The sequence below is a fragment of the Gorilla gorilla genome, chromosome 16 (assembly GCF_029281585.2).
Source record: "Gorilla gorilla gorilla isolate KB3781 chromosome 16, NHGRI_mGorGor1-v2.1_pri, whole genome shotgun sequence".
NCBI classification, from domain to species: Eukaryota; Metazoa; Chordata; class Mammalia; order Primates; family Hominidae; genus Gorilla; species Gorilla gorilla.
In genome coordinates, this window is record NC_073240.2 from 90305446 (window position 1) to 90326858 (window position 21413).

The following is a 21413-nucleotide window of genomic DNA, read 5'->3' on the forward strand; positions in this document are numbered from 1 at the left end:
AGCTTTGCTGGAGATCTTAAAGATCTTGTGAATATTTGGAGGCAAATATTTTTCTTTTCTGTGAGAGCCTGGGGGAGGTGCAGGGGAGCTTCTAAAGGTCAGCTGAGAAGGGAGAGCTGGGGCACTGGAGAGTGAGGAACGCATTGGTCCTTGGGCCCTTCGCCTTGCCGTCTGTGCAGAATGTGCTAGCATTTCCAGGGAAAGTTTGCTGTTTGCTCTCTGTTCTCCAGAGAAGCTTCCTGGCCTCCCCAAGTCACATTTCCAGCATCTTTTTTCATGCTTTTTTTTTTTTTTTTTTTTTTTTTGAGACAGAGTCTCACTTTTGTCGCCCAGGCTGGAGTGCAGTGGCGCGATCTTGGCTCACTGCAACCTCTGCTTCGCGGGTTCAAACGATTTTCCTGCCTCAGCCTCTCAAGTAGCTGGGATTACAGGCACACGCCACCACCCCCAGCTAATTTTGTATTTTTGGTAGAGACAGGGTTTCACTATGCTGGTCTCAAACTCCTGACCTCAGGAGATCCTCTTGCCTCAGCCTCCCAAATTGCTGGGGTTACAGACGTGAGCCACCGTGCCTGGCCTCATTTCCAGCATCTCTGTTGCATTTCATCCCGTCTCCTGCACCACAGCATCACTCCATTTGTCCTGCCTTTGGGCATCCAAGAGGAAGCCTGCCCTTTGTCACAGCACTTTCTGTTTGGGTAGCTTTAAGTGTCTCACCCCAGGAAAAACCAGCTCTCACAGCTGCTCCTCTGTAAAGCATCTTCCCCAAGCCCACACATAATTTTGTTGCTGTCCTTGAAAGTATTTCCCAAGATCTCCAAACCGCTTTAAACTTCCAAGGTCTGAGCCTGACCTGGCCTCGCTAACAAAGGGTTCCACTGATGCCGACTCTAAGAAGAAAGTTTTCAAGGTTCTTCGTATTTGAACTTTCTATGGCTAGGCTTGTGTTTAAATAACCACACTGATTTAAACATGGTCTTATAGTCTTCAGTGGCTCCCAGGTCTTGCCTCTCGGGTTTTTTTTCCTCTTTCCTTTGAATGTGCCTTAACCTTCGTCTTGCTTTTATTTACCTCTGAGTCTGGTTTAGAGCCACCTGGAAATTGAATGGAATCTTTAGTCTGTTAGTCTAATCTAGAGTCCTTACCTTCTGGCCTTTGCTCATTGCAGAGCACCCACATTATTAGCCAGTTGTACCACAGATACTGTGTTACATAAGGTGAGGAGAGGGAGGTGGTGTTATCAGTTCCACTTTTTCCAGGCTAGAGTGCAGTGGCCCGATCTCGGTGCACTGCAACCTCTGCTTCCCGGGTTCAAGCGATTTTCCTGCCGCAGCCTCTCATTTTATCTTGGATAAAAGAAGAGCTTTGAAAGATTGCCTCCCTATGGGTACAGTCACTGTAGGCGTGTATTTGTGTACTGTTTACTTAGTCATGTCAATGAGGGCAATAAAAAACAAAAATCAGGAAGCCCAACATGGATTGCTACATTTTAATTCTTTCAAATAAGGAAATACAGCAGGGCTTGGTGTCACTATGCCTGTAGTGACAGCACTTTGGGAGGCCGAGGCGGGCGGATCACCTGAGGTCAGGAGTTTGAGATCTGCCTGATCAACATGGTGAAACCCTGTCTCTACTAAAAATACAAAAATTAGCTGAGCATGGTGGTGTGCGCCTGTAGTCCCAGCTACTTGGGAGGCTGAGGCAGGAGAATCACTTGAACCCAGGAGGCAGAGGCTGCTGTGAGCCAAGATCGCACCACTGCACTCCAGCCTGGGCGGCAGAGCAAGACTCCGTCTCAAAACAGCAACAACAACAACAACAACAAAAACAAATAAGGAAATACAAAAGCCCTGTCATCTAAAAAGATATTTTAGCCTGGGTGCGGTGGCTCATACCTGTAATCCCAGTACTTTGAGAGGCCGAGGCAGGCGGATCACTTGAGACCAGGAGTTCGAGACCAGCCTGGCCAACATGATGAAACCCCATATCCACTAAAAATACAAAGTATTAGCCGGGCATGGTGGTGCACACTCACAATCCCAGCTACTCGGGAAGCTGAAGCAGGAGAATCACTTGAACCCGGGAGGCAGAGGTTCCAGTGAGCCAAGATTGAGCTACTGTACTCCAGCCTGGGTGACAGAGCAAGACTCTGTCTCAAAAAAAAAAAAAAAAAAAGGAGATATTTTAGCACCAAAAATGTTGGAAGATCAATATCTCAGATTAAAGAGCACCTTCTAAGCAGGACATATTTAGCTTACTAAAAAGGTTGAGTTAATGGCCATTGATTTATGCTGTTTGGGAGGGCCTAAAGTCGAGGATTCTACTCAAGGAGAGGTTCCTCTTTTGCAGTTTCCTTAAACAATGCTCGTTACTCTTTTTCTGGGAAATCAGGCCATTGATTTAGTTTAGTTAACCTAACCACAGCAGCATTTGACGGGGCTTTGCGCCCAGTTTTTCAGGTGGTACAGACTACACAATGTTAATATGCAATTGTAGCACCTTATAGTGAGGTGAACTGATACTGGAAATCGTTCTTTGACTCCTGAAGCCTGGATTTGTCGTGTTTGAAGTGCCACGTTTTAGTTCTTAAGGACTGAGGAGTGGGAGGGGGCTGAGGTGAGACCCCAGCAACCCGCTGGAATTAAGTAAGGCTCTTCAGTGGTATTTACACATAAGTTCTTTGGAAGCATGTACTTAAACTTACTAAATCCAAGATTTGGTATGCCCGGTAATGGCCCAGATGGCTTCTGAGATACAGCATGACCTCTCTTCCGTGTCCCCACCACACTTTTTGCTTTCCTCCTGTAGCACCATCACGTTCATTTTGTGCTATGGATTTCCCAATCCAGGGCTGAGGATATGTCCTTGAGGTTCCTTGGGTTCTCATTAGATTACAAACTCAGACGTTTTGGTTTCGTGTTAATGATAATTGAAAATGTTTTACAAGCCTGTCCTGGAATGTTGGGATACCTAATTATAATATCAAGGTGCACCCACGCCGTCTCAGTGCCTCCCCCGTTTGTATGTGAATTTCTGATTAATCGAAGCCAGGTAAACCCCACTATAGAGAAAAATACAGAGATGAACTTCGCACAGAAAAGATATGAGAACATCAAGTGAACTCAAATGATACCACACAGCACTGTGTAAATGAAGGCTGTAGCAGTGGTCCCAGCGAGAAAAGGAGTGTGAGAATGGACTTGTCATACTGTACCTGTCAGTGTAGGCTCTCGGGATCCATAGAACCTGCCCAGGCACAGGCAGGACCACACTGACATTGTCTGCAGGTATTTCAGGTCTGAAAAATGGCATTAGTCTCATTACATTAATGTAGCTCATCTGAATTTACTGTTTGAGTAATTTTATGTTTTTATAAATGTGCCTGGATCTCTGTAATCATAAAAGTACCAAAGGAAGTTTATGCTCCATACTGAGTACTATTTGTACTGTTTGTGCATTTTAAGAAATAATATAATAAATAACAGTTGGATAAAAGTAGTTTAATTTAAATTTAAGAATCGAACACAAAGTAATGTAACCAGGGGCATCTGGCAGGACTAGTTTTTCCCCTCGGAGGAAGCCATTTGGTACCTGAGTTTGAAAGACCCCAGTGCAGGAATCGAAGCTCTGGGAGGCAGACAGAGGTTTCCAGTCATGTTTGTGTCATTCATATGGCTCGTTTCCATGTGCTGACCATTTTAGAAATATTAGCTGAGTTGAAGAGTTAATTGACATAATTGGTTTTCTGCCTTGAGGTCCTGTCTGTTCAGACCCTGAAAGTGATAAAGTTATTTGGAGAGCTTGAGAAACACTCCCAAAGAGAGTGACAAAAATTACTTATGGGTTTGGGAAAGACACTTTACAGGGGAGCAGGTACAAGTCATCACACCCGTTTGTACGTGCAGCCAACACTTACCTTCTACATTAATGAAAGGAAGACTTCCAAAACTAATTTCTCTGTTTCTTTTTGTTTGTTTATTTTTGGAGTGAGTGATAAAGTTTTCTTGTTGATATTTGCGTGACCTAAACTCTTGCCAGAATTGCAGTTGCTGGCAGCAGCCTCAAGTTTATTTTCCACAGGCAACTCATCAGCCCAGGGACAGTAGAGGCTTGATCGCAGCTGAAAGTTGGGGTGAGCTTGGGCCTTTGTGACTAGCAGGACTGTTTGTCATATTGCTAAATAATCACTCATTCATTTATTAGCTTTTTATTCTGGGAATTTTAAAGATATACAGAAGTAGAGAGAATCATATAATGAACCTCCATGCCCCACAAAACCCATCCCAGCTTTAACAATAATCAACTCATAACCACTCACATTTACTCTGTCTTCCTAGCTACTTCTCCCAGCTCACATTAATTTTGAAATAGATCCCAAACATCATATAGTTGCATCTGTAAATATTTCCATGATAATTCTTAAATATAAAGACTCCTTTGTTAAACACCCATTATTACTCTTTGAAAAATTAACGCTAATCCTTTAATATCATCAAATATCATCATTGTTCAAATTTCCAATTGTTTAAAAATGGCATAAGTGTTTTTCTCCTTAAGCTTAATTTTTGTGAGTTAGGATTCAAGTAAGGATTAGACATTATGATTGATTGCTCTACCATTTATGTCTCTTTTAAGCTATAGATCCCCTTTTCTTTTCTTTTTTCTTCTTTTCCCTGTAATTTGTTGGAGAAACTGGGTAGTCTGTCCAGTAGAGGTATTTGTTTACTTTTGACAGATAATGCATTCATGTGTTATAACATTCAAAAGGTACAACATAGTAAAGAGTGGAAAACTTCCTCCCAAGAAGCACTCAATGTTACTAGTATCTTGTATATTTTTTCAGAGATCTTTTATATGTGTCCCAGCAAATGTGTATGCATCTATATTCTTTTTCTTTCTTTTTTATATAACTGGTAGCATATTGTACATGTTGTTCTGCTCCTTGTTTTAGTCACTTAACATGGAATTATACATGTTAGCAAATTTCTTGTTTTTTCTTTTTTGAGACAGTCTCACTCTGTCACGCAGGCTGGATTGCAGTGGCAGGATCTGGGCTCACTGCAGCCTCCACCTCCTAGACTCAAGTGATCCTTCCACCTCAGCCTTCCCAGTAGTTAGGACTACATCACACCCAGCTAATTTTTGTGTTTGTTGTAGAGATGGGGTTTCACCATGTTGCCCAGGCTGGTCTCAAATTCCTGAGCTCAAGTGATCCACCCACCTCGGCCTCCCAAAGTGCTGGGATTACAGATGTGCGCCGCGGCACCCAGGCAAATTTTAGCAAATTTCTACGTATATTGTTTGGCATCCTATTACTTTTTCTCATGTATTCAATTATGTCATTACTATTTCCTAAAAATTGAGGGACATACAATATTCCTAGGATTATGTGATTGTGCTAGAGTCCTCACAGCTGGGAAATGTTCTTTTTTCTCATTCAGAGAATGAGAAAAATTCAGAGTTCAGCAGGCATTTATTGAGCTCTTTCCCTGCTGGACGCTGTGCCAGACACTCTGTCCTGAGGAGTTTCCCTGGGGCCTGAACACCCTGTGCCCCACTATGGGCCATAGAGGAGGCTTTCCACAGTGCTAACTGAGCTTCCAGCCCCTTCCAGCTCCTTGTGTGGCCTGAACTGTATTCACACTGTAGACATTAGCTTCTCAGGTTCCAAATATCCTGGCTGCAGTTCCCTCCTCTATTCTGATCATGTAAATAAAGTGCTTGCTCATTCTTGTCAATGATGTTGACAAATGTACCCTTCTAAATAGTGGGATGATGGAAAATGCCAAGTAGATTATAGCCAAGGATATTTTTCCCAATTTAGAAAACATAGTTCCTTTCCCTCCATCTATCATTAATATCACCCATCAGTCTATTTATTGACTCTACATAGAAATTCTGGATGTTGCACTGACATCGCAAGAGAAATCAGCACTTTGCCACAAAAGAGCTTATAAGAGGAATGCAGATTTCTTTAAGTCTCTTATGGATGAGCAGAGAGGCCTCATGGAGCTTCTGTAAGGCTGAATTATCAAGGCTGAAGTGATCAGAATCCATCCAGCTCTGCAAACAGCTTATAAGATGGATGGGTGCCTTGCTTCTCTGTATTCCTAGAGCCTCACCAGGGCCTGGCACAGGGAGGTCCCCTGGGCCTCAGTTTCCTTGCTTGCATTAATAGTAACTCACAGCGGTTGTGAGCACCAAATGAGGTAATGTCTGAGGATGCACTTTGTCAGTAAGTTAGGCATTCAGTCTTCACTGTCAACACAAATGCATTCTGTGACATGTTTGAGGAGTAAATGAGGTAATGTATTAAAATCACAAACACTTTATAAACGATAGAGCTACACAAATAGGATATTTTCCTATCATCTAGCTTTGTTCCTTCATTTAAAGTTATCATGATTTGGCCAGGCTCAGTGGCTCATACCTGTATAATTCCAGCACAGTGGGAGGCTAAGGTGGGAGCATCACTTGAGGCCAGTAGTTGGAGACCAGCCTGGAAAACATAGTGAGACTCCACCTCTGCAACAACAACAACAACAAGAAATTTTAATTAGCCAAGTGTGGTGGCACATACCTGCAGTCCCAGCTACTTGGGAAGCTGAGGCAGGAAGATCACTTGAGCCCAGGAGTTCAGAGTTGCAGTGAGCTATGATTGCACCACTGCACTCCAGCCTGGGTAACAGAGCAAGACCTTGTCTCTATAAATTAAAATAAATAAATAAAAGGCGGGGTGCAGTAGCTCATACCTGTAATCCCAGCACTTCGGGAGGCCGAGGCAAGTGGATCACTTGAGGCCAGGAGTTCAAGACCATCCTGGCCAACATGGTGAAAAATATAAAACTAAGCTGGGCATGGTCGTGCACACCTGTGGTCCCAGCTACTCGGGAGGCTGAGGCATGAGAATAGAATTGCTTGAACCCACGAGGTGGAGGTTGCAGTGAGCCAAGATCATGCCGCTGCACTCCAGCCTGGGCAGCAGAGCAAGACCCTGTCTCAAAAAATAAGTAAATAATAAAGATACAGTGATTTAAAGATAACAGTATCAGAGCCAAAGAACAATACTAGATTCTAGGATGAGAGTCTTTACCCTAACTTATGGTTCACAGATTTAATATTTTGTCTGGGCAGCCGGTAGAGGAGCTTATGGTCTGGAATGGGAGAAGGAACGTGTGTGTGATCCATGTTACCTGTAGAAGACATTTAAATTAGCATCGGTCATGATTGCTCACAGGCAAGTCAAGACCAGACTAACCAGGCTTGAGGACCCAGACATTTGGCTCTGGACTGGGATCTTCCAGCCTTGGTGAATGAAGTCTCTCCTTTGTCTTCTCTGGTGAGCACACCACTCCCAAGTTCACATTGTGTTGTTAATTTTTTTTTTTTTTTTTTTTAAAGAGACAGGGTCTTACTCTGTCATCCAGGCTGGAGTGCAATAGTGCGATCATAGCTCACTGTAGCCTCAATCTTCTGTGCTCAAGTGATCCTCCCACTTGCCCGAAGTCACACAACTAGTAAGTAGTGTAGCTGCAGTTCAGGTCAAATCTGTCTGTGTCCAGATCCTGCAAGTAGCCTCTCTACCCCACCACCAATGTACATCTACAGAAAGCATCTCAATGAAGCAGAAATCTTTGTAGAAATATTTTTCCGTTTTCCTTAGATGTTAAAAAGGAACCTTATTGGCCAGGCAAAGTGGCTCACGCCTGTAATCCCAGCACTTTCGGAGGCTGAGGTGGGTGGATCACGAGGTCAGGAGTTCGAGACCAGCCTGGCCAACATAGGGAAACCCCGTCTCTACTAAAAATACAAAAAATTAGCCACGTGTGGTGGCGGGCACCTGTAATACCAGCTACTCGGGAGGCTGAGGCAGGAGAATTGCTGGAACCCAGGAGGCGGAGGTTGCAGTGAGCCGAGATGTGCCATTGCACTCCACCCTGGGCCACAGTGAGAGACTCCATCTCAAAAAAAGAGGAACCTTATTTTATAATTTCACCAGCCTCTTAATCTAGGTTAAACTACAGTTAATTGTATTGAGTTTTATATTTTCTGGACCAAATAAGCTCATGTCAGTTGGAGAATACCATAGACAATTTTGTTCCATTGTATATTTTGGAGAGAATAGCAGAAATCATGAGTCTTCTAATGGTATTTCAGTATTTAACTGAATGTCAACAATCAATGGGTAGATTTCCATCTACTTTCTATTTGCGGGCCTTTCCTTTCTTCTGCTACCTCCAACATCCTGTTTTAGCTTTGAATATATTTCTTTATTTGTGAGACAGCAGTTTCTGGAGTAGATCTTTGAGCCCAGTGAGATGTTCTTGAGACAAATGGGGAAAGTGTGAAAGAAATATGCCTTGGGACAGTAACTCCTCTGAGCAGTGGAAAGTGAAAACTCTCATTTTTGGATGGATAATTATTTGCTTGAACTTTGAGATGTTCTTTAAATATCCAAAAGCTGCTGACAGCCCAGGCCACAGTGAGCTTTCTCTCCTGATGTACAGTGGCGTGGCAATTACTCATAAAGGCCTGTACCTCTCCGCCTAATGTAATAATCTGGTAAGAAACTTCTGTTCAGAGAACCACAATGATAATGCTTTAGGTTAATGCCACAGACTTAGTCAATTAGTAAATATTTACAGTGTCCACTATGCACTCAACACCCTAAATTTAAATTTGTGTAGAATTTAAACATGAGGACTGAATTACAAGTACATAGATCAGAACCCCCAACAGAGATGAAAGAGATATGAATCATCACTTTTATGTAGAGAAGAGACTAGCAAATGTCCTAGTTATAAAGGGTGGTTACATAGTGTGAAGGTGAGAAATAGTATGATTTTTAGGGCTGGAGGGGATGGGCCCCCAGTGAATATCTTTGTATGGTTCAGCAGGTTGTACAAAACTAGTTAGATGCCATCAAGGGCTTGCAGTGGGGCTCAAATGGTGAACGTCAGTGCTTGTCCAACATCGCCATGGGTCAGGTTACTTGTAGCCAGGTAAATGCTTCTCACACCTATGGCCTCACCTCAGCGCCTCATATGAACAACAGTGCACAGCCCTATGCGCACAGCCAAGGCAGCACCTGTGTGGCGTCATTTTCCAGGCTGATGTCTGGAATTCCCCTTGTAAGTAAAGCACTGAAGCTTCATTCCATAATGACTCACTGCCACTGCTCCAAAACACATCCCTCTTGTCCATCTGCCCATTTCCTGACCGCCCAGCATTCTTGGGCCTTGGCTCAACTGTGAGCCCAGCCTGACGTCTGCATCCACCCCTCCTTCTCACCTTCTCTTCTATTACATCTCTTCCAGTGGTTCCCAGCTTTGAGTCCACCTCCTTCTTCTTTCTGCCTCCTTTGTTTGAACTCCTCTAGTATTTATAGTTGGTACTTCAGAGTTTAGTACTTCATTATATACAGATTTGTTGTACTATTTTCCAATTGTTTTATGGATGCTGTATATCATACTTCTTTCATAGCCCCCACAGAGGTTAGAGTGATGTCTTTCGTCCCTGTGGGGAGCGAGGTGGAATGTCAGGAGGGCGTAGTTTGCAAAACATCCCTCCCAGTGGTACTGATGCCTTTTCGCAGATTCTGTCCTCTTTATTTGCAAGCCACTGCTTTATCCATGAGGGTGCTCCCTACTTATGCCAGTGAATTAATTTTTGGTAAGAGGGGTAATTTTCTTTCCTAATCTCAGAGTAATATTTCTGCCATTTTTTATGAAACCATCTTCCTTGATGGCCAGTTCCTTGCCTCCCAGGAAACTGATGAGGAGGCAAGACGAATGTATTGGGAAAGCCCAGCGGAGGAAGAGCTCCTGAGGAGTGAGTGGCATAGCTATCTGCTTCATGTGGGGCACTCCTGCTCTGTAGTGTAGAGTATTTTTTAGGTGGACTAGAGGTGGACTCGGAGCAAATGCCTGCCTGATACAGGTAACGTTTGCACAAAAACCAAAGGAAGAAGGCTGCTGGTAGGCTAGGGGTGGCAGGTGGGATTGCCCTTGGGCTTTAAAGAAGGCTGAGAAAACTTACTTCCAGAGTGGGAGGCAGGAGGAGTGAGGCTTGGAACAATAGTGGAGTGTTTGTGGTGGACAGACGGGAGAGAGGAACACCTGAGGGCATGAACTTACTTCTGTCTCTTTACTTGAAAAAGCAATCCACTGAGCTAAGACCCTAAAATACATCAACCCAGAGGGCTTCCTTTCGAGTTTTTAGTTTTTAGATCATTCGGTATCCTCAATGCAAAGATGTGATAAAGCCAAGCTCAGGACTACTTGGGGACCAATTCTCATCCTCCTCATGTGTTACAATTCCTTAGCAGTTGCTTTAAAACTAACATTTTTCTAATCTTGAAATATTTAATAAAGCAGATTTCTGCTAAAGAGCTGAAAGCATTTTACGAACCTTATCTTGAGGATATCTGTGCATATTTTATTATTTTAAGTCATTTTTTTAGCCTACAGAATTTCATCAACTTCTTTCCTTCAGTAACGTGTAATGTAACCTCCCTTCCCCCATTTTATAGAAGAAAAAACAAATCTTCATAATGTTTAGATAATTCACCCAAGGTCACTTGGCAGAATCTGGAATCAAATGCAGGTCTCCTAGTTCCAAAACCTTCGCCCCTGTGTCATTCAGTTATATCACATGGACTCTTAAGTTAGGCCTCAAAATCCTCCAAAAGTGCAAGTGACCTGCCCAGAGCTGTACAGCACAGAATGTTCAGGGGGGTAAGGGTTGGAATAACTCCAGATGGCACTGGAGACAAGTAGTGTAGAGACACAAATGGGATCCTCTCCCTCTTCTGACATCCAGAATCCAGAATCTCTGGGTCTTTCCACTCGGGCTGTGACCTACAAGTTGGGGGCAAAGCTCTTTAGCTCTCATAATCAGCAGGACTGATGGTGGAAGCTGGGCAGGGCTCCCTGGAGGCCCAGTGTTGGGCTGGCATGTTCAGCACCAGATAGGTGCCTATCTCACAATATCCCTTTTTCATTTCAGGCACAGATGAATCCTTCATATTTATCTGGAGTTAGCTGGTAGCATTTGTCTCCTAAGACTTGGTCACAGAGGAATCCATGTGACCTTCAGGCCTTCTGCTCTAAACTGGCAGGAGATCCTGTTTCTACTCACAGCGTCCGAGGTATTTATAAAACAGAAATAAGTAAAGCATGCCTCAAAATGCTGTGCACACCATGTACTGTTGCCCCCAGAACCTTCTCTTGGTCTTGGAGGGCAAGGAGCACAGAGCTTTTTCTGCTGTCTCTCCCTGTGTAACAGGGTCTGGTGGCCGAGCCCTGAGGGGCGCTGTTGCTCCCAGGTGGCAGAATTCAGCATCAGAGAGCCACACAGCTGAAAGAGATGGATGGGTGAGTGACCTCAGCTCTGCCCAGCTGGGGTGAGTGGGCCGAGCAAGTCTCTCCTTTGGCAAAATCATCTGGGCTTGTTCTCATCCCTGCTGAATTGGCAGGGGAGGAGAGGGGCGTGGCCCATTGGTCATTGGTCGGGTTTCCTCACAGATGCCTGCCATGGTGAAATGCAAGACTGTTAGAGTGATAATGGGCTGCACGTGTTAATGCTCTCATCACGGGCCCCACAGTGTGTATTAGCCAAGTACTGGGGGCACTGGGAGCCTTGTCTGCTCCCAGTCGGCGTTGGGAAACCAGAACCCTCAGGAACGGGGAGTCCCAGTTATTTTTATTTTCTCATTAACTGAGAGTAGCTGTAAGTCCTTTTCTGTTGCAGGTCTGGGTGAAACTTTCTTCTTTGCCTGCCTTAGGGAGTTACATGGGGTGAGTGGTTCTTCAGGCAACGGTTGTGCCAGGCACTGGGTCTTGCCCTCCCACCCCCATCTCCATTTCCTCCTTCTGGAAGCTTATTTCCAGACATAGAAGAGTGGGTGGCATCTCTATGGTGCCCAGGACAATCAATCTGGAGATGCCCTCTTCTTCAGTTGTATCCTTCTCTTAAAAATTCCAGTAAACTAGGCACTTGAGCTCATTGGGTTCTGATATTAAAGAATTTAATTATGGTATAGATTTTTAAAAATATGTTTAGGATAAATCTCACAATTCATATGCCTGTTCTCTTAGAAAAATCTAGAACCTCCCTAGAGGAAACACCTGGTGTAAGATTTTTTTGTTTGTTCTCAGGTATGGATTCATGGTTTCTCAGTGAAAGAGAAAACAATTTTGCCTGTGATTTTACTAAGTGCTTTACCCATTCGTTCTCTCATAGCCAGTACTATTCTTTCAGCAGGGTTATTTGCTAGTGGAAGAGGCCAGCTTCCGTTCAGTATTTTAGTAAGGGCGCGTAAAAGTGCCCGATTAAATGTTCCTGTTTAACTGGTGACTCAGTCTTCAGACATTTTTAGTTTGGTAACTTTCTTTGTGGAAGCTCATGGGTTAGTAGCCATTCCTGACATTTAAATGTGAGGTTCACGTTTTCCTGCATTGGGTAACTTGACTCCCCCTGAGAACTTGTAGACTATTTTCTGAAATTCCAGCAGATTGAGTGTGTGACCTTATGACTTTGTGGAAGAAATATGGCTAAATAAAACTGTTATCACATGAGTAGGTTTGCACAGAAAGACAATTTCAAGGACTTATCTTGAATACAACAAAGGGCAACCTTGCCGTAAATACATTTAATTATCTGTCAATCCCTCCAGTTCTCTTCTACTAAATTGTGTGTGACTTGATGATCCCTTCACCTTGTAGGACCTGGTTTGTAAGAGATGGACTGGATCAACCAGGGGCTTTATCCTTCCTTGTTATGGTAACCCACTCCCGCCCTTTCAGGGCAGTCCCTGGCTTGAGTTAGTTAATGTTCAAAAATCAGTGTTTCTCAGCATCTCTGGGAAACAGGATTGGCCCTATTGTTTCCAGGGCTTTCCCAGCCCTTCTGGCTTGAGGTGGTGGTGGTGGTGAGAGGAGGTCTTTTTTTTTTCTTTTAAACAATAGAGACGGAGTTTCTCCATGTCACCCAGGCTAGTCTTGAACTCCTGGGCTCAAGCAATCCACCCTCCTTGGCCTCCCAAATGGCCAGGATTATAGATGTAAGCCACTGTGCCCAGCCGAGAGGTGGTCTTTTAAAACCCAGAGTATTGGCCAGGCGCAGTGGCTCACGCCTGTAATCCCAGCACTTTGGGAGGCCGAGGCAGGTGGATCACCTGAGGTCAGGAGTTCGAGACCAGCCTGGCTAACATGGTGAAACCCCGTTTTTACTAAAAATGCAATAAATTAGTGGGGCATGGTGGCACCCACCTGTAATCCCAGCTACTCCGGAGGCTTGAACCCAGGAGGCAGAGGTTGCAGTGACCTGAGATTGTGCCATTGCACTGCAGCTTGGGCAACAAGAGCGAAACTCCATCTCAAAAACAAACAAACCCAGAGTATTTGAGCACCGTGAAGACTCCATTCCACAGAACCCTCTGTGGGAGGACACGCGGTCCTAGACCAACACCGATTTGCTAAAAGGTGGGTCTGTGAGCTGCTGGCTAAGGTGCTCACTCACCTCATTAGACCTTACCGAGGGTGAGAACAGGGCCGGGTCACCAGGGCTGTGCAGTTCCCGAAGCCTCCTGGCTGTGTTCTGAGGCTCTCCCATCCCATGGCAGTGAATGACTCAGAGGACACAAAGGCACAACTCAGACGGGGATGGCTAGGCCTTCTCCCCAAAATCATCTGGCCTTGTTTTCGTCCCTGCAGAATGTTTTTTTTCCCCCTATGATGGCTCTGACTAATTTAGTTAAATGGCAGATAAAGTGGGGAGAAGGTGGCCCATTTCCTCCTTACTTTCTCTCCAAGGGTATCATGTTGCCCACATTTAAGGTTGACCACTTTTATCTGGTGTAGCAAGTTCAATAGTGACCCTCCAAAATTTATGTCCCATCTGAAACCAGTGAATGTGACCTTATTTGGAAATTGGGTCTTTGCAGATGTAATCAAGTTAAGATGGGGTTGTACTTTTATCTAAGCTGCCACCAAAGAGGCTGAAAAATCAGAATGACATGGGATGGAAACAGACCATGTTTTTGGGGCGGTGTGCTGTGGCCTTCTGCTATGCTTCTCCTGACATCCTCACAGGGTACTTTGGGGGACAAAGTTTTATCTCAGGGCATTACAGTTTGCTGGGAGAGCCAGGCTAGGCAAGAGGGGATTTTTACCTGCAGGGAAGAATGGGTAGTCTTTCCATGGGCAGGAGAAGCCCCTCAGCAGGAGAGGGGTGGTGTCAGGAGCAGGGGTTCCAGCTGTGCACTGCCAAGGATGCATTTTAGCACAGAAAACAAGAACAATGCATCTTGGAACTGTTTATGGGACATGATGATCACCACTTAGTATCCAGTGATTTATTAAGTCTAACATGGTTCCATTTTAGAAGAATCAAGAAGAGTATGTCCTGGAATTAATTTTAAACTCATTGGAGGAGGCCCAAGCAGTTAATCAGCTAGTGAGTTCATTGCTAATGAGACTTGTGTGTCAGTTAGGAAGGAGTATGTTTTGTGGTCGTTTCTATCTGTCAACTTAGGTTGTTTACTGAGGCAAAATGGAGGAAAGTTTAATAGTGGAGATGGTAATAGCGAATATTTTGCGGTAGTACCCCAAAATATTAAAAATACGGTAGTATTGTATGCCGGCATTGTTTTAAAATGCTCTTTATGTATTAACATGTTCAGTTTACAGATGGTGTTCAGAGGGATTAAGGAACTTGCCCCAGGACAAACACTGTGGCTGGATTTGGCACTGGCTGTGTCACTGCAGGACTGGACCCTAAATGAAATTTACATCTTCAACCAGATGGAATTGGAACAGAGAAATCCTTTAGGGGTTTGGTTTGGTTTTCCTTGAGAGGTATTTGCCTTAGGACCCATAAGTATCAAAGCTTGTTATGTTAGGTCCTTGAGGGTTGCAAGGAAGAGAGATCTCCCCCTCCCCCAGCTGTCTGTGTCCTCTGAGCTCTCTCACTTTGCTGATAGCTAAGAGGAAAGGAAAGGATGGTTCTGATAGCTGAATCACAGAGGCAAAGAAGCCAAGCCGATAAGTATTTATTCACAGAATGCAATTTGTATTATGTTAACAAGTCATCTGTGGGTGTTCATGTCAGTTAGCTATCATCTGAATTGATTGGAGTGTGTCTGAGTAACAAGGGGCCTTTCAGAAGGAAGTGGCAAACGGTCCCTTCAGCCACTAAGGACAGGAGCGTGGAACTCCTGAGTCAGGAGAGGTAATATGGGCATATTCTCTCACCATTCTAGAAGCTAGAAGTTTGAAAACAGGTTTTACAAGGTTGGTTCCTTCCTTAGGCTCTGAAGGCAAGACTATTCCCCGCCTGTCTCCTATTCTGATGGTTGCCAGCCATCCTTGGCATTGCTTGCTGTAGATACGTGGCTCCAGTCTCCACTTCCATCTTCACGTGGCCTCCTCCCCTCTGTATCTGTGTCTTTGTATCCAGATTTCACTTCTTCCAAGGACACCAGTCATGGGGTTAGGACTCCCTCCAATGAGTACGACCCCATCTTAACTTGATTACATTTGCAAAGACCCAATTCCAAATACTGTCACATTCACTGGTTTCAGATGGACATGAATTTTGTGGGGAGGGTCCCTATTCAACTTGCTACACCAGATAATGGGTTTCCTTTGTTTGGGATCTCTCTGCTCTGTTTGTTCGTGCTTTCCGCACTGTAAGTTGTGTCCTGTCAGTGAATATTGGTGTTCCAAGGCTGAAAGCATCACGATCCCATGCAGGTGGAATGAATATGATGAAATTATTGGCACAGCTGAAAGAAAATATATAACTGTTTAATTTATTTGAGGAAAGAACAAAGGCCCTGAGGGTTGTTAGTTCTTAAGCATTTTACTGTGTAATTGTCTATGAAGTAGGCTGGAAAATGGCCGTTTTCTGTTACAAAGTACAGCGATAGTTTTTTCCTGTGCTCTTTAGCCGAGGACCGCAATTCTATCCCTAGAATCTCAGACATTTCTAGCTGAAAGAGACCTTTGGCATCATCTACTTCTAATCTAACCTTCTCATTTTACAGATGGGGCCTTTAGGGCCCAAAAAGGTTAAGTGCCTTGATTCAAGGTCGTCAGCCAGGAAAGGGCAGAGCAGACACTAGGACCCAGGTCTCAGAGCCCCCAGACTGGAGCTTTTCCCAGTGCAGTGGCGGTTTCTCACTCTATCTGTGCCTCCATCTGAAAATAATGCTTTTAGCCAGGGGAGAGCAGAAAGAGGCGTGGGAGACACAGCTCAGGCCTTCACCTCTGGTGGAAATACCAGTCAAGCTTGTCTTAGAGACCAGGGGCAACACTGGGAGTTCCTTTGGTGACTAGATGTTGGGCATTTGGCAGCACCTTGGTTTCCTTTGTTAATGCAGACTATAAATGGAATTCTGACTACCATTTACAGCACCTAAATCCCATTCATAAAATGGCAGGGAAGGTGTGGGCTAGCCGACAGAGAAGGGATTGCCGCAGGGACACAGGAAGCCCAGCCCATCATGAAGGTGGAGCTGGGTTTGGGGTGGGGGTAGGGAGACGCTTCCTTTTCATCTGCAACATACCCAGCCCTCCAGCTGTTCTCTGTGACTTCTTTTCCCTATCTAGGCTGCCTGATGTTCATTTTAACTGGATTTCACCTGCCTGGAAAGTGGGGAGGGCCACACAAAATAATACAATGGAATCAGAGTTTGCTGTATCTAGAACAAGTTCAGAATATTAATTTATAATGACAAGTCAGACTTGGGGAAAAAGAATACCATAAAACAAAATGCAGCAAGATAAAGTGAATGTGAAAATTTTTCTTCTAAAATTACTTATCTCCTCATTTAATACCTATGTATATGCACGTACATGCACACACTCATACTTACACATGCTTCTACATTTTATACAGTTGTTCCTGTATATCCTTGGGGAAATAGTTCCAGTTCCCCTGCAGATACCAAACCCACAGATGATCAAGTCTGATATAAAATGGCATAGTATTTGCATATAACCTATGCATATCCTCCTATATACATTAAATCATCTCTAGATTACTTATAATACCTATTACAAAGTAAATGATGTAAATAATTTAAATACTGTATTGCTTTTATTTAAATTTTTCTTTTTATATTATCTTTTCTCTTATTTTCTTTTTTTTTTTATTTTTTAAGACGGACTCTCTGTTGCCCAGGCTGGAGTGTGGTAGTGTGGCAACCTCCGCCTCTCAGGTTCAAGCGATTCTCCTGCCTCAGCCTGGGATTACAGGCACGTGCCACCATACCCGGCTAATTTTTTTGTATTTTTGGTAGAGATGGCGTCTCCCCATATTGGCCAGGCTCATCTTGAACTCCTGGTCTCAAGTGATCCGCCCGCCTCGGCCTGCAAAGTGCTAGGATTACAGGCGTGAGCCCCTGCACCCGGCCTTATTGTCTTTTTTTTCAAAAATTTTCATCTGTGGTTGGTTGAACCTGCAGTTAAGGAGGAACAACTGTACTTCATTCGCTAAGGCTGGGTTCTAGATCTAGCTGCTCCATGAGGACTTCCTTGCTTAATTTTTTTTTTCTGGACTGATTTTTATCTAAGCTTCTAAAGTACAGATAGCCTTAACATAAATTTCTTTTCTCCCTGGTTAAAATGAGAATTTACTTAACTGCCAACCTTCACAGTGCTAGGTGCACAGGAGGTAGTCAGGTACTTAATTAAGCCTGCTGAAACTCCAGGGAGTATCCCCAGGGACATGCAGAACTGACCTGTACCTCAGGACTTCAGGTTGAAACCTTGGATCGAGGCTGTGTAGTTGGACCACAATAATTATAAATCTCTCATAGAATTGCCTTCCCTGAATTGAATTGAATTTTAAAACCTTGGCATTTTTTGAGGGTTGAGGAAATTAATTCTCTACTGCATTTGCTATTTAAAAAAAGTTGTGGGAGGACATTGTCTGTCACATCACTCAAGGTCCCCTTACATAAAGTCCCACATGTTTTTAAAATAATTCTGTGCCAGATAAGCCCTGTTTCCACTGAGTATCTCTTATGCCACTGGGCGTAAGAGCACAATATATGTTAGCTCTCTTTCCATTTTGGAAACCATAGGTCTGACTGGGTTTCCCTTTTCCCCCTGACAGTCAGAAAGCTCAGATAAATTAATTAAAGCATAATCACATGCATTAAAGCTTTATCACATACATAATTGTTGTGTATGTTGACATACATATTTTCCTTTCCAGTGTTTTAAAATTTCTCCTTAGATTTTCTTAGTTGCTATTTTAAAGCTTTGTTCTAATAATAAAAATGTTTGTAGTCATTATGAATTTTGGGAAATAGAAAAAAAGAAGTCACCAATACTCTTATAACCCAGTGATTTTAGCATTCATAAAGATTTGAATATATAATTTTCCTTCTATATCTTTAGAAATTGCCAAGTAAAACAGTCTAGAAGTCATAGTGGCTTCAACTGCTCATTCTCTCATGTAAAAGAAGTCCTGAGATAGGCAGTCTAGATCTGATATGGTGGCTCCATTAAGTTGTCAGGAATTCAGATTTCTGTCTCTCTGCCCTGCTGTCATCTTAATGGGGCTCCTAGAGAGACTTCAAGGTCACTTCATGGCCCAAGAGGGCTGTTAGAGTTGCAGCCATGTTTTCTGCATTCCAGGGACGCAAGAAGGGAAAAGGGCAGACAAAGGGTGAACTCCCTGCCCTCTAAGGAGCTTTCCCAAAAATTAGATCTACCCCTCCAGAGCTGACCAGAATTTAGTTACATGGACTCACCTAGCTAAGGGAAGCCGGGTATGTAGTTTTTTTTCGGCTGGGCACATTTCCCAGGTTTCTGCTACTAAGGATGAAGGGGACACTTACTATCAGAAAGCAGTCACCAGTCTTACACATTTCCATATCTTTCCCTATGCATATAGATTCAGTAAGGGTGTTTTCTTGAAGCTGTCTCAAATAGTTTGTGGAAAGAGTTAAGGTATAAATAAACCTCAATGAAAATATCAATAAATAAAAGGCACTACATCTTGTTATCCTATCAGCGTTGCCACTCTGCCTTTCCATCATTTTTTCTAGGGATTTTTTATTTATATGTATATAGATATAGATTGTATATCTTTCAAATATTCAGTCAACACAGACCTTTTCAGGGCTAGAAGGGACCTTAGATGCTTTTCTCCAAAGGTTGCATATTCAGATGCTTACGGGGACCATTCAGGTACCATAAATTATTAAAGCGGGCCAGGGATCAGTGTTGAGGTCCCCACTAATAGAGAGTGGTGGGGACTGTGGCCACCTGGAGAGAGCTTGCTGGGTCTGAAGGGAGCAGCCCTGCTCAGCTCTGTCCATTGTTGCCGTGTGAGAATGCTGGCCCTGTGTTGCCATATCTTCTGATTTTATTTCCAAGAGAAACCAGAAATCTAGATTTTTATCTGAAATCTCCTGGTGTTAATAGTATGGCAATGAATAAATTAATTTTTTTTAAATGCCAGCTGAATGCAACACTGCCTGCCCCATGGGCTGCCAGTTTAGGATCTTTGATCTGGTCCATGCCCTGTTTTTCATTTGGCAGCCAAGCCTGTGGGGTCAGGTGGCCTGTGATGTGGCTGAAGACTTTGCTCTTCCGGCCCCACCTCACCACAGCCTGGTCCTCTATGACTAATTTGTCTCAGAATAGGGACAGATAATAATTGGAAGCTGGGCAAGACTGTTCTGAAGGTTAATTGATTCTTTCCTTCAGCGGGCTTTGTTTTTCTTCTGAGGTCATTTTGGTGTGGTAGAATCAGAAAAAAAAATTGGGCTTGAGTCCTAGCTCTGCTGTTTACAGCTGTCTGACTTTGGGCAAGCCTCTGGTGTCTCGTGTGTGTCTCCTGCACCATCCATTTTCTTGCTTGCCTCTCTTTCTTTCTCTACTTGCCTTCAAGTAGCACAGCATGGTGATTAAGAGGAGGATCTCTTGGGCCAGATATGAAAGCTGGCTTTTCTACCCACCAGCTGTATGACACTGGGCAAGTAACTTAAACTTTCTATGTCTCAGTTACCTTGTCTATAAAATGGGGTAATAATAGCATCTACCTCATAGGGTACAGGAAGGATTAAATGAGCTACCATATGTCAAGTTTGAAGAACAGAGCTTAGCACGTAGATAGTGCTGCATAAACATTGGCTGTTTCCCCCATGTTCTCTCTTTTGCTTCTGCTGCTTTGGAAGCCATAGATCTTTTAGCAGCTTCTTGCAGTAGGCTCAGCTCAGGTCCCCCATCTGACAGCAAGCACTTTTAGCTTCTGGCGCTTCTCAGCAGCCAGCCTCTGGCCACGGTCTGAACTCAGACCCTACAAGCAATGCAATCCCCTACCTTTTGCTTTTGGCCCTGTTCTGTTTCTGGTACTTTGTTTTTGAGCCCATCTGTGCCCTATTACTTTTCTCAGCTCATATTTTTTTCTGTCCCTGCTGTATGTTTGGAAGAGAACAAATAAGTCGACTGGCTGTGCTGTCTCGATCTCAAGCCTTGCTAAGTTATTTCACTGGTCACACAGAGATGTTACCTGTCCTGTTAGGCATTTCTGGAGATTATGTTGTGAGATAAAGTTTCAAAGCAGTGTGAATTGGCTTTAGCCAGAATTAGGAACACAGCAGAAAACTTGTCCTAGAAACCAGAGAGAGCCTGTCAGTCTTGGTGGATTCACAAAGCCTTCCCGCAGCAGGCTTGTTAAAAAGGCCAAACATTCAAGAGTGTGGCATACATGTTAATTAACAAAATTGTCTTTTCCCTAAAGACTTTAAATGCAGAGGAACTTGACTGTGCTTACGTTTCAATTAAACTGCTTCTTTTTCGTTCTTTAAAACATTACCATCCAATCTTTTTAGCTTTTAGGTTTGTTTGAATAAGAGATCTGACCTGACCGGCCCAGCTGTACAACTCTTCAAGGAAAATTCGTATTTGCAGTGGGAAGGATAAGTAACATTGGTATGTATTGCTGAGACTCTTATTTTTGTTTCTCCTCCCCTTATGTTAGGAAGCAGTGAATAGAAGTGGGAAGGGAAGGACTTACTTGTTTAATTCAACAAGTCCACCCCAAACCAACAAGGAAACTGGTAGAAACTACTTGCTGCATTACCCTGTTCTGTTTCCAACAAAGGTGATGAGGAAGAACTTCTAGTTCAGTTCTGTATTACCAGCATATATAGTCAGAGAATTTCTGGTGGATTTTAGTTTTGGTCCTCTACTAGAATGTGGAGACTTAAAAGCCTATATTAACAAGCTGCATCATCTTGGACATTTGTTTAGCCTTTGTTTGGCATCCGTGGCAGGGTTTGGACAAGGTGAGAAATGGCAGCCACAGGTTAAACCTATTGGGCATCTTAGTGCAGTGCTATGTACTTTTTTAGGCCACAGACCCTTTTTAGAGAATCTGATTAAAGCTGC

General features: G+C 43.6%; 1 protein-coding gene across 2 annotated transcripts in view; it reads left to right on the forward strand.

Annotated features, from left to right (window-relative positions):
* The window catches only part of ABHD2 (abhydrolase domain containing 2, acylglycerol lipase), a 113880-nt gene that overhangs the window by 4576 nt on the left and 87891 nt on the right, over window positions 1-21413 (forward strand). Inside the window, exons 2-3 of one of the 2 annotated variants that reach the window (XM_019010970.4) lie at window positions 11008-11149; window positions 20855-20954. The gene's annotated coding sequence lies outside the window, so the exon portion shown is untranslated. The remainder of the gene's footprint in view (window positions 1-11007; window positions 11150-20854; window positions 20955-21413) is intronic. The other variant, XM_004056731.5, reaches the window with a different exon arrangement.